We start from the raw sequence: 13,435 nt of genomic DNA on the forward strand, positions 1-13,435 counted from the left end.
CTATCTTTATGTAGTGTTGTCTATCTATATAGTGTTGTGGTGTCTCTCTATGTAGTGTTGTGTTGTCTATCTATATGTTGTGTTGTGGTGTCTCTCTTTATGTAGCGTTGTGGTGTCTATCTTTATGTAGTGTTGTGGTGTCTGTCTTTATGTAGTGTTGTGGTGTCTATCTATATGTTGTGTTGTGGTGTCTCTCTTTATGTAGCGTTGTGGTGTCTATCTTTATGTAGTGTTGTGTTGTCTCTGTTTATGTAGTGTTGTGTTGTCTATCTTTATGTAGTGTTGTGGTGTCTATCTTTATGTCGTGTTGTGGTGTCTGTCTTTATGTAGTGTTGTGGTGTCTCTGTTTATGTAGTGTTGTGGTGTCTATCTTTATGTAGTGTTGTGTTGTCTCTGTTTATGTAGTGTTGTGTTGTCTCTCTTTATGTAGTGTTGTGTTGTCTATCTTTATGTAGTGTTGTGGTGTCTCTCTTTATGTAGTGTTGTGGTGTCTCTCTTTATGTAGTGTTGTGGTGTCTCTCTTTATGTAGTGTTGTGGAGTCTCTCTTTATGTAGTGTTGTGGTGTCTCTCTATGTAGTGTTGTGGTGTCTCTTTATGTAGTGTTGTGTTGTCTATCTTTATGTAGTGTTGTGGTGTCTATCTTTATGTAGTGTTGTGGAGTCTCTCTTTATGTAGTGTTGTGGTGTCTCTCTATGTAGTGTTGTGGTGTCTCTTTATGTAGTGTTGTGTTGTCTATCTTTATGTAGTGTTGTGGTGTCTCTCTTTATGTAGTGTTGTGGTGTCTCTCTTTATGTAGTGTTGTGGTGTCTCTATGTAGTGTTGTGGTGTCTCTCTTTAGGTAGTGTTGTGGTGTCTCTCTTTATGTAGTGTTGTGGTGTCTCTTTATGTAGTGTTGTGTTGTCTATCTTTATGTAGTGTTGTGTTGTCTCTCTTTATGTAGTGTTGTCTCTCTTTATGTAGTGTTGTGTTGTCTCTCTTTATGTAGTGTTGTGGTGTCTCTCTTTATGTAGTGTTGTCTCTCTTTATGTAGTGTTGTGGTGTCTCTCTTTATGTAGTGTTGTGTTAGGTCTCTCTTTATGTAGTGTTGTGTTAGGTCTCTCTATGTAGTGTTGTGTTAGGTCTCTCTTTATGTAGTGTTGTGTTAGGTCTCTCTATGTAGTGTTGTGGTCTCTCTTTATGTAGTGTTGTGTTAGGTCTCTCTTTATGTAGTGTTGTGTTAGGTCTCTCTTTATGTAGTGTTGTGTTAGGTGTGTCTTTATGTAGTGTTGTTGTCACGGTTGTCGTCTGGAATGGAGGACCAAAACGCAGCAGGAATGTGGATGCTCATCTTGATATGTATTTGAACCAAGAAAACACCAAAATAACAAATGAAGAACGAACGATCAACAAAACAGTCTTGTAAGGCTCACACACGCAAAACAAGAAACAATCTCCCACAAACACTAAACCAAACAATTACCCATATATTGGACTCTCAGTCAGAGGCAACGAGAAACACCTGCCTCCAATTGAGAGTCCAGCACCCAAACCTAAACATAGAAAACCTGAACTAGACAACATGCAGAAATACAACCTAGAACAACTAACCTAGAACATACACCCAAAACCCAGGAACACATAAATCAAACACCCCTCTAACACACACACACACACACACACACACACACACACACACAAAACCCCCACCATACAAAACAAACATCCCTCTGCCACGTCCTGACCAAAATACTAAACAACTACTCCCTCTGCTGGTCAGGACGTGACAGTACCCCCCCCTAAAGGTGCAGATCTCGGATGCACCTCATAACTAAACAAAAAACCCAAAACAACAACAAAAAAATCCCCCTAAACTAAAGGGAGGGAAGGGGGGGTGGCTGCCGTCACCGACGGCACTTGTGCTACACCCCCCCCTCCCCAACCCACCTATACAGGTGGTGGTTCAGGCTCCGGCCTACTGTCCTCCAGAATGCAGACAGACTTGATCAGTTTCGGGCCGTAGGCAGACTCCCCTCCTTCCGGATCGTAGGCAGACCTCTTCCGGTCCACACTGTAGGCAGACTCATTTGAAACACAGTTACTTATATTTAGTTCTGGATTGTCAATAGACTTACTCGGTTCCGGGTCACAGGCAGACCCCTTTTGTTCCGGGTCACAGGCAGATCCCCTCGGTTACGGGTCGCAGGCAGACCCCCTCGGTTCCGGGTCGCAGGCAGACCCCCTCGGTTCCGGGTCGCAGGCAGACCCCCTCGATTCCGGGTCGCAGGCAGACCCCCTCGGTTCCGGGTCGCAGGCAGACCCCCTCGGTTCCGGACTAGACACTGCTGCTGGATACTCTGGACTGCACACTGTTGCCGGATACTCTGGACCGCACACTGTTGCCGGATACTCTGGACCGCACACTGTTGCCGGATAATCTGGACCGCACACTGTTGCCGGATACTCTGGACCGCACACTGTTGCCGGATACTCTGGACCGCACACTGTTGGCGGATACTCTGGACTGCATACTGTTGCCGGATACTCTGGACCGCACACTGTTGCCGGATACTCTGGACCGCACACTGTTGCCGGATACTCAGGACTGCACACTGTTGGCGGATACTCTGGACTGCACACTGTTGCCGAATACTCTGGACTGCACACTATTGCCGAACTCTCGAAGCTAGGCTGACGCACTGGAAGCCTGATGCGTGGTGCTGGTACTGGAGGTATCAGCCTGGGAACACGCACCTCAGGGCTAGTGCGGGGAGCGGGAACAGGCCGAATCGGACTGGGTTGATGCACTGGACCGTAGAGGCTTACTGGCGGTCTCGAGCGCAGAACTGGCATCGCTTTTACGGGCTGGATGCCCACTACCCCCTGGCAAATGCGGGGCGCTGGTATAGCGCGTACCGGCCTAAAAATACTTGGCCTCGCCACAGTACCCATTACCCCGAAGCACGGGACCTGTCCATTCACTGGTTGCCCAGGAAAGGTACAGGGATTTGGCCTGGGGCTCAAACCTCGCCCAGCCAAACTACCCATATGCCCCCCCCAATTTTTTTTTATTGGGGCTGCCTCTCGGGTTTAAAACGCCAGTCGTGTTCCTCGGTAGCGTTCCCGGTCTTCGCTCCATTTTCACCATGGGCCCTCTCCGGCCATAATCTGTTCCCATGTCCATTTCTCCCGTTGCTCCAACTTAAATTCCCCTTGCTCCTCAAAGTCCACCTGTTGCTCCTTCCTCCGCTGCTTGGTCCGTTTGTGGTGGGAGATTCTGTTACGGTTGTCGTCTGGAATGGAGGACCAAAACGCAGCAGGAATGTGGATGCTCATCTTGATATTTATTTGAACCAAGAAAACACCAAAATAACAAATGAAGAACGAACGATCAACAAAACAGTCTTGTAAGGCTCACACACGCAAAACAAGAAACAATCTCCCACAAACACTAAACCAAACAATTACCCATATATAGGACTCTCAATCAGAGGCAACGAGAAACACCTGCCTCCAATTGAGAGTCCAGCACCCAAACCTAAACATAGAAAACCTAAACTAGACAACATGCAGAAATACAACCTAGAACAACTAACCTAGAACATATACCCAAAACCCAGGAACACATAAATCAAACACCCCTCTCTAACACACACACAAAACCCCCACCATACAAAACAAACATCCCTCTGCCACGTCCTGACCAAAATACTAAACAACTACTCCCTCTGCTGGTCAGGACTTGACAGTTGTGTTGTCTATCTTTATGTCGTGTTGTGGTGTCTCTGTTTATGTAGTGTTGTGGTGTCTCTCTTTATGTAGTGTTGTGTTGTCTATCTTTATGTCGTGTTGTGTTGTCTGTCTTTATGTAGTGTTGTGGTGTCTCTCTTTATGTAGTGTTGTGGTGTCTCTATGTAGTGTTGTGGTGTCTCTCTTTATGTCGTGTTGTGGTGTCTCTCTTTATGTTGTGTTGTGGTGTCTCTCTTTATGTAGTGTTGTGGTGTCTCTTTATGTTGTGTTGTGGTGTCTCTCTTTATGTAGTGTTGTGTTGTCTATCTTTATGTCGTGTTGTGGTGTCTCTGTTTATGTAGTGTTGTGGTGTCTCTCTTTATGTAGTGTTGTGGTGTCTGTCTTTATGTAGTGTTGTGGTGTCTCTCTATGTAGTGTTGTGTTAGGTCTCTCTATATGTCGTGTTGTGGTGTCTCTCTTTATGTAGTGTTGTGGTGTCTCTGTTTATGTAGTGTTGTGGTGTCTCTCTTTATGTAGTGTTGTGTTGTCTCTCTATGTAGTGTTGTGGTGTCTCTCTTTATGTAGTGTTGTGGTGTCTCTCTTTATGTAGTGTTGTGGTGTTTCTCTATATGTAGTGTTGTGGTGTCTCTCTTTATGTAGTGTTGTGGTGGTGTCTCTCTTTATGTAGTGTTGTGGTGTCTCTCTTTATGTAGTGTTGTGGTGTCTCTCTTTATGTAGTGTTGTGGTGTCTCTATGTAGTGTTGTGTTGTCTATCTTTATGTAGTGTTGTGGTGGTGTCTCTCTTTATGTAGTGTTGTGGTGGTGTCTCTCTTTATGTAGTGTTGTGGTGTCTCTCTTTATGTAGTGTTGTGGTGTCTCTCTTTATGTAGTGTTGTGGTGTCTATCTTTATGTAGTGTTGTGGTGTCTCTCTTTATGTAGTGTTGTAGTGTCTCTCTTTATGTAGTTTTGTGGTGTCTCTCTTTATGTAGTGTTGTGGTGTCTCTCTTTATGTAGTGTTGTAGTGTCTCTCTTTATGTAGTTTTGTGGTGTCTCTCTTTATGTAGTGTTGTGGTGTCTATCTTTATGTAGTGTTGTGGTGTCTCTTTATGTAGTGTTGTGGTGTCTCTCTTTATGTAGTGTTGTGGTGTCTCTCTTTATGTAGTGTTGTGGTGTCTCTTTATGTAGTGTTGTGGTGTCTCTCTTTATGTAGTGTTGTGGTGTCTCTCTTTATGTAGTGTTGTGGTGTCTCTTTATGTAGTGTTGTGGTGTCTCTCTTGTCGTGATGTGTGTTTTGTCCTACATTTTGGTTTTTAATCCCAGCCCCCATCCCCACTGGAGGCCTTTTGCCTCTTGGTAGGCCGTCATTGTAAATAACTGACTTGACGAGTTAAATAAAGGTAAAATAAAAAATTGGTCTTAGAATTTCCTCCTCAAGTCCTTGAAGTGTTGACCAGACCTGGTATATGCTCCTTATCCCAAATGTATGTGAGTCAAAGTGTGTGTGTGTGTAAATGAGTAATGTTCAGGAAATGAACCCGAGTGTAACCCCTGGCTCTGTAAATGAACTGCTACTGAACAGGAGGAAGAGGAACATTGATTTCCTCTCACACATCAATCAAACCACAAACCTGTTCTACTGAGGGCTGCCATCATGGCTGAGTGTATAACCTGTTCTACTGAGGGCTGCCACCGTGGCTGAGTGTATAACCTGTTCTACTGAGGGCTGCCACCGTGGCTGAGTGTATAACCTGTTCTACTGAGGGCTGCCACCGTGGCTGAGTGTATAACCTGTTCTACTGAGGGCTGCCACCGTGGCTGAGTGTATAACCTGTTCTACTGAGGGCTGCCACCGTGGCTGAGTGTATAGCCTGTTCTACTGAGGGCTGTCACCGTGGCTGAGTGTATAGCCTGTTCTAGTCAGGGCTGCCACCGTGGCTGAGTGTATAGCCTGTTCTACTGAGGGCTGTCACCGTGGCTGAGTGTATAACCTGTTCTACTGAGGGCTGCCACCGTGGCTGAGTGTATAGCCTGTTCTAGTCAGGGCTGCCACCATGGCTGAGTGTATAGCCTGTTCTACTGAGGGCTGTCACCGTGGCTGAGTGTATAACCTGTTCTACTGAGGGCTGCCACCGTGGCTGAGTGTATAACCTGTTCTACTGAGGGCTGTCACCGTGGCTGAGTGTATAACCTGTTCTACTGAGGGCTGCCACCGTGGCTGAGTGTATAACCTGTTCTACTGAAGGCTGCCACCATGGCTGAGTGTATAGCCTGTTCTACTGAGGGCTGCCACCGTGGCTGAGTGTATAACCTGTACTACTGAGGGCTGCCACCGTGGCTGAGTGTATAGCCTTTTCTAGTCAGGGCTGCCACCGTGGCTGAGTGTATAGCCTGTTCTACTGAGGGCTGCCACCGTGGCTGAGTGTATAACCTGTACTACTGAGGGCTGCCACCGTGGCTGAGTGTATAGCCTGTTCTAGTCAGGGCTGCCACCGTAGCTGAGTGTATAGCCTGTTCTACCGAGGGCTGCCACCGTAGCTGAGTGTAAAACCTGTTCTACTGAAGGCTGCCACCGTGGCTGAGTGTATAACCTGTTCTACTGAGGGCTGTCACCGTGGCTGAGTGTATAGCCTGTTCTACTGAGGGCTGCCACCGTGGCTGAGTGTATAACCTGTTCTACTGAGGGCTGCCACCGTGGCTGAGTGTATAACCTGTTCTACTGAAGGCTGCCACCATGGCTGAGTGTATAGCCTGTTCTACTGAGGGCTGCCACCGTGGCTGAGTGTATAACCTGTACTACTGAGGGCTGCCACCGTGGCTGAGTGTATAGCCTTTTCTAGTCAGGGCTGCCACCGTGGCTGAGTGTATAGCCTGTTCTACTGAGGGCTGCCACCGTGGCTGAGTGTATAACCTGTACTACTGAGGGCTGCCACCGTGGCTGAGTGTATAGCCTGTTCTAGTCAGGGCTGCCACCGTGGCTGAGTGTATAGCCTGTTCTACCGAAGGCTGCCACCGTAGCTGAGTGTAAAACCTGTTCTACTGAAGGCTGCCACCGTGGCTGAGTGTATAACCTGTTCTACTGAGGGCTGTCACCGTGGCTGAGTGTATAGCCTGTTCTACTGAGGGCTGCCACCGTGGCTGAGTGTATAGCCTGTTCTACTGAGGGCTGCCACCGTGGCTGAGTGTATAGCCTGTTCTACTGAGGGCTGCCATCATGGCTGAGTGTATAACCTGTTCTACTGAAGGCTGCCACCGTGGCTGAGTGTATAACCTGTTCTAGTCCGGGCTGCCACCGTGGCTGAGTGTATAACCTGTTCTACTGAGGGATGCCACCGTGGCTGAGTGTATAACCTGTTCTACTGAGGGCTGCCACCGTGGCTGAGTGTATAACCTGTTCTACTGAGGGCTGTCACCATGGCTGAGTGTATAACCTGTTCTACTGAGGGCTGCCACCGTGGCTGAGTGTATAACCTGTTCTACTGAGGGCTGCCACCGTGGCTGAGTGTATAGCCTGTTCTACTGAAGGCTGCCACCGTGGCTGAGTGTATAACCTGTTCTACTGAGGGCTGCCACCGTGGCTGAGTGTATAACCTGTTCTACTGAGCGCTTCCACCGTGGCTGAGTGTATAACCTGTTCTACTGAGGGCTGTCACCGTGGCTGAGTGTATAACCTGTTCTACTGAGGGCTGCCACCGTGGCTGAGTGTATAGCCTGTTCTAGTCAGGGCTGCCACCATGGCTGAGTGTATAGCCTGTTCTACTGAGGGCTGTCACCGTGGCTGAGTGTATAACCTGTTCTACTGAGGGCTGCCACCGTGGCTGAGTGTATAACCTGTTCTACTGAGGGCTGCCACCGTGGCTGAGTGTATAACCTGTTCTACTGAAGGCTGCCACCATGGCTGAGTGTAGAACCTGTTCTACTGAGGGCTGCCACCGTGGCTGAGTGTATAACCTGTTCTACTGAGGGCTGCCACCGTGGCTGAGTGTATAGCCTGTTCTACTGAAGGCTGCCACCGTGGCTGAGTGTATAACCTGTTCTACTGAGGGCTGCCACCGTGGCTGAGTGTATAACCTGTTCTACTGAGGGCTGCCACCGTGGCTGAGTGTATAGCCTGTTCTACTGAGGGCTGTCACCGTGGCTGAGTGTATAGCCTGTTCTACTGAGGGCTGTCACCGTGGCTGAGTGTATAACCTGTTCTACTGAGGGCTGCCACCGTGGCTGAGTGTATAACCTGTTCTACTGAGGGCTGCCACCGTGGCTGAGTGTATAACCTGTTCTACTGAGGGCTGCCACCGTGGCTGAGTGTATAACCTGTTCTACTGAGGGCTGCCACCGTGGCTGAGTGTATAACCTGTTCTACTGAGGGCTGCCACCGTGGCTGAGTGTATAGCCTGTTCTACTGAGGGCTGTCACCGTGGCTGAGTGTATAGCCTGTTCTAGTCAGGGCTGCCACCGTGGCTGAGTGTATAGCCTGTTCTACTGAGGGCTGTCACCGTGGCTGAGTGTATAACCTGTTCTACTGAGGGCTGCCACCGTGGCTGAGTGTATAGCCTGTTCTAGTCAGGGCTGCCACCATGGCTGAGTGTATAGCCTGTTCTACTGAGGGCTGTCACCGTGGCTGAGTGTATAACCTGTTCTACTGAGGGCTGCCACCGTGGCTGAGTGTATAACCTGTTCTACTGAGGGCTGTCACCGTGGCTGAGTGTATAACCTGTTCTACTGAGGGCTGCCACCGTGGCTGAGTGTATAACCTGTTCTACTGAAGGCTGCCACCATGGCTGAGTGTATAGCCTGTTCTACTGAGGGCTGCCACCGTGGCTGAGTGTATAACCTGTACTACTGAGGGCTGCCACCGTGGCTGAGTGTATAGCCTTTTCTAGTCAGGGCTGCCACCGTGGCTGAGTGTATAGCCTGTTCTACTGAGGGCTGCCACCGTGGCTGAGTGTATAACCTGTACTACTGAGGGCTGCCACCGTGGCTGAGTGTATAGCCTGTTCTAGTCAGGGCTGCCACCGTAGCTGAGTGTATAGCCTGTTCTACCGAGGGCTGCCACCGTAGCTGAGTGTAAAACCTGTTCTACTGAAGGCTGCCACCGTGGCTGAGTGTATAACCTGTTCTACTGAGGGCTGTCACCGTGGCTGAGTGTATAGCCTGTTCTACTGAGGGCTGCCACCGTGGCTGAGTGTATAACCTGTTCTACTGAGGGCTGCCACCGTGGCTGAGTGTATAACCTGTTCTACTGAAGGCTGCCACCATGGCTGAGTGTATAGCCTGTTCTACTGAGGGCTGCCACCGTGGCTGAGTGTATAACCTGTACTACTGAGGGCTGCCACCGTGGCTGAGTGTATAGCCTTTTCTAGTCAGGGCTGCCACCGTGGCTGAGTGTATAGCCTGTTCTACTGAGGGCTAGCACCGTGGCTGAGTGTATAACCTGTACTACTGAGGGCTGCCACCGTGGCTGAGTGTATAGCCTGTTCTAGTCAGGGCTGCCACCGTGGCTGAGTGTATAGCCTGTTCTACCGAAGGCTGCCACCGTAGCTGAGTGTAAAACCTGTTCTACTGAAGGCTGCCACCGTGGCTGAGTGTATAACCTGTTCTACTGAGGGCTGTCACCGTGGCTGAGTGTATAGCCTGTTCTACTGAGGGCTGCCACCGTGGCTGAGTGTATAGCCTGTTCTACTGAGGGCTGCCACCGTGGCTGAGTGTATAGCCTGTTCTACTGAGGGCTGCCATCATGGCTGAGTGTATAACCTGTTCTACTGAAGGCTGCCACCGTGGCTGAGTGTATAACCTGTTCTAGTCCGGGCTGCCACCGTAACTGAGTGTATAACCTGTTCTACTGAGGGATGCCACCGTGGCTGAGTGTATAACCTGTTCTACTGAGGGCTGCCACCGTGGCTGAGTGTATAACCTGTTCTACTGAGGGCTGTCACCATGGCTGAGTGTATAACCTGTTCTACTGAGGGCTGCCACCGTGGCTGAGTGTATAACCTGTTCTACTGAGGGCTGCCACCGTGGCTGAGTGTATAGCCTGTTCTACTGAGGGCTGCCACCGTGGCTGAGTGTATAACCTGTTCTACTGAGCGCTTCCACCGTGGCTGAGTGTATAACCTGTTCTACTGAGGGCTGTCACCGTGGCTGAGTGTATAACCTGTTCTACTGAGGGCTGCCACCGTGGCTGAGTGTATAGCCTGTTCTAGTCAGGGCTGCCACCATGGCTGAGTGTATAGCCTGTTCTACTGAGGGCTGTCACCGTGGCTGAGTGTATAACCTGTTCTACTGAGGGCTGCCACCGTGGCTGAGTGTATAACCTGTTCTACTGAGGGCTGCCACCGTGGCTGAGTGTATAAACTGTTCTACTGAAGGCTGCCACCATGGCTGAGTGTAGAACCTGTTCTACTGAGGGCTGCCACCGTGGCTGAGTGTATAACCTGTTCTACTGAGGGCTGCCACCGTGGCTGAGTGTATAGCCTGTTCTACTGAAGGCTGCCACCGTGGCTGAGTGTATAACCTGTTCTACTGAGGGCTGCCACCGTGGCTGAGTGTATAACCTGTTCTACTGAGCGCTTCCACCGTGGCTGAGTGTATAACCTGTTCTACTGAGGGCTGTCACCGTGGCTGAGTGTATAACCTGTTCTACTGAGGGCTGCCACCGTGGCTGAGTGTATAGCCTGTTCTAGTCAGGGCTGCCACCATGGCTGAGTGTATAGCCTGTTCTACTGAGGGCTGTCACCGTGGCTGAGTGTATAACCTGTTCTACTGAGGGCTGCCACCGTGGCTGAGTGTATAACCTGTTCTACTGAGGGCTGTCACCGTGGCTGAGTGTATAACCAGTTCTACTGAGGGCTGCCACCGTGGCTGAGTGTATAACCTGTTCTACTGAAGGCTGCCACCATGGCTGTGTGTAGAACCTGTTCTACTGAGGGCTGCCACCGTGGCTGAGTGTATAACCTGTTCTACTGAAGGCTGCCACCGTGGCTGAGTGTATAACCTGTTCTACTGAGGGCTGCCACCGTGGCTGAGTGTATAACCTGTTCTACTGAGGGCTGCCACCGTGGCTGAGTGTATAACCTGTTCTACTGAGGGCTGCCACCGTGGCTGAGTGTATAGCCTGTTCTACTGAGGGCTGTCACCGTGGCTGAGTGTATAGCCTGTTCTAGTCAGGGCTGCCACCGTGGCTGAGTGTATAGCCTGTTCTACTGAGGGCTGTCACCGTGGCTGAGTGTATAACCTGTTCTACTGAGGGCTGCCACCGTGGCTGAGTGTATAGCCTGTTCTAGTCAGGGCTGCCACCATGGCTGAGTGTATAGCCTGTTCTACTGAGGGCTGTCACCGTGGCTGAGTGTATAACCTGTTCTACTGAGGGCTGCCACCGTGGCTGAGTGTATAACCTGTTCTACTGAGGGCTGTCACCGTGGCTGAGTGTATAACCTGTTCTACTGAGGGCTGCCACCGTGGCTGAGTGTATAACCTGTTCTACTGAAGGCTGCCACCATGGCTGAGTGTATAGCCTGTTCTACTGAGGGCTGCCACCGTGGCTGAGTGTATAACCTGTACTACTGAGGGCTGCCACCGTGGCTGAGTGTATAGCCTTTTCTAGTCAGGGCTGCCACCGTGGCTGAGTGTATAGCCTGTTCTACTGAGGGCTGCCACCGTGGCTGAGTGTATAACCTGTACTACTGAGGGCTGCCACCGTGGCTGAGTGTATAGCCTGTTCTAGTCAGGGCTGCCACCGTGGCTGAGTGTATAGCCTGTTCTACCGAGGGCTGCCACCGTAGCTGAGTGTAAAACCTGTTCTACTGAAGGCTGCCACCGTGGCTGAGTGTATAACCTGTTCTACTGAGGGCTGTCACCGTGGCTGAGTGTATAGCCTGTTCTACTGAGGCCTGCCACCGTGGCTGAGTGTATAACCTGTTCTACTGAGGGCTGCCACCGTGGCTGAGTGTATAACCTGTTCTACTGAAGGCTGCCACCATGGCTGAGTGTATAGCCTGTTCTACTGAGGGCTGCCACCGTGGCTGAGTGTATAACCTGTACTACTGAGGGCTGCCACCGTGGCTGAGTGTATAGCCTTTTCTAGTCAGGGCTGCCACCGTGGCTGAGTGTATAGCCTGTTCTACTGAGGGCTGCCACCGTGGCTGAGTGTATAACCTGTACTACTGAGGGCTGCCACCGTGGCTGAGTGTATAGCCTGTTCTAGTCAGGGCTGCCACCGTGGCTGAGTGTATAGCCAGTTCTACCGAGGGCTGCCACCGTAGCTGAGTGTAAAACCTGTTCTACTGAAGGCTGCCACCGTGGCTGAGTGTATAACCTGTTCTACTGAGGGCTGTCACCGTGGCTGAGTGTATAGCCTGTTCTACTGAGGGCTGCCACCGTGGCTGAGTGTATAGCCTGTTCTACTGAGGGCTGCCACCGTGGCTGAGTGTATAGCCTGTTCTACTGAGGGCTGCCATCATGGCTGAGTGTATAACCTTTTCTACTGAAGGCTGCCACCGTGGCTGAGTGTATAACCTGTTCTAGTCCGGGCTGCCACCGTAGCTGAGTGTATAACCTGTTCTACTGAGGGATGCCACCGTGGCTGAGTGTATAACCTGTTCTACTGAGGGCTGCCACCGTGGCTGAGTGTATAACCTGTTCTACTGAGGGCTGTCACCATGGCTGAGTGTATAACCTGTTCTACTGAGGGCTGCCACCGTGGCTGAGTGTATAACCTGTTCTACTGAGGGCTGCCACCGTGGCTGAGTGTATAGCCTGTTCTACTGAAGGCTGCCACCGTGGCTGAGTGTATAACCTGTTCTACTGAGGGCTGCCACCGTGGCTGAGTGTATAACCTGTTCTACTGAGCGCTTCCACCGTGGCTGAGTGTATAACCTGTTCTACTGAGGGCTGTCACCGTGGCTGAGTGTATAACCTGTTCTACTGAGGGCTGCCACCGTGGCTGAGTGTATAGCCTGTTCTAGTCAGGGCTGCCACCATGGCTGAGTGTATAGCCTGTTCTACTGAGGGCTGTCACCGTGGCTGAGTGTATAACCTGTTCTACTGAGGGCTGCCACCGTGGCTGAGTGTATAACCTGTTCTACTGAGGGCTGCCACCGTGGCTGAGTGTATAACCTGTTCTACTGAAGGCTGCCACCATGGCTGAGTGTAGAACCTGTTCTACTGAGGGCTGCCACCGTGGCTGAGTGTATAACCTGTTCTACTGAGGGCTGCCACCGTGGCTGAGTGTATAGCCTGTTCTACTGAAGGCTGCCACCGTGGCTGAGTGTATAACCTGTTCTACTGAGGGCTGCCACCGTGGCTGAGTGTATAACCTGTTCTACTGAGCGCTTCCACCGTGGCTGAGTGTATAACCTGTTCTACTGAGGGCTGTCACCGTGGCTGAGTGTATAACCTGTTCTACTGAGGGCTGCCACCGTGGCTGAGTGTATAGCCTGTTCTAGTCAGGGCTGCCACCATGGCTGAGTGTATAGCCTGTTCTACTGAGGGCTGTCACCGTGGCTGAGTGTATAACCTGTTCTACTGAGGGCTGCCACCGTGGCTGAGTGTATAACCTGTTCTACTGAGGGCTGTCACCGTGGCTGAGTGTATAACCTGTTCTACTGAGGGCTGCCACCGTGGCTGAGTGTATAACCTGTTCTACTGAAGGCTGCCACCATGGCTGTGTGTAGAACCTGTTCTACTGAGGGCTGCCACCGTGGCTGAGTGTATAACCTGTTCTACTGAAGGCTGCC

The 13,435-nt window shown here is 50.7% G+C and overlaps 1 protein-coding gene across 2 annotated transcripts in view; it reads left to right on the forward strand.

Moving 5' to 3' along the window:
- Nucleotides 1-13,435, forward strand: part of LOC106593436 (multiple epidermal growth factor-like domains protein 11) — a 386,429-nt gene that overhangs the window by 96,346 nt on the left and 276,648 nt on the right. The gene's annotated exons all lie outside the window — the stretch shown is intronic.

This window comes from Salmo salar, chromosome 26 (assembly GCF_965601325.2).
Source record: "Salmo salar chromosome 26, fSalSal1, whole genome shotgun sequence".
In the NCBI taxonomy this organism is placed as follows: domain Eukaryota; kingdom Metazoa; phylum Chordata; class Actinopteri; order Salmoniformes; family Salmonidae; genus Salmo; species Salmo salar.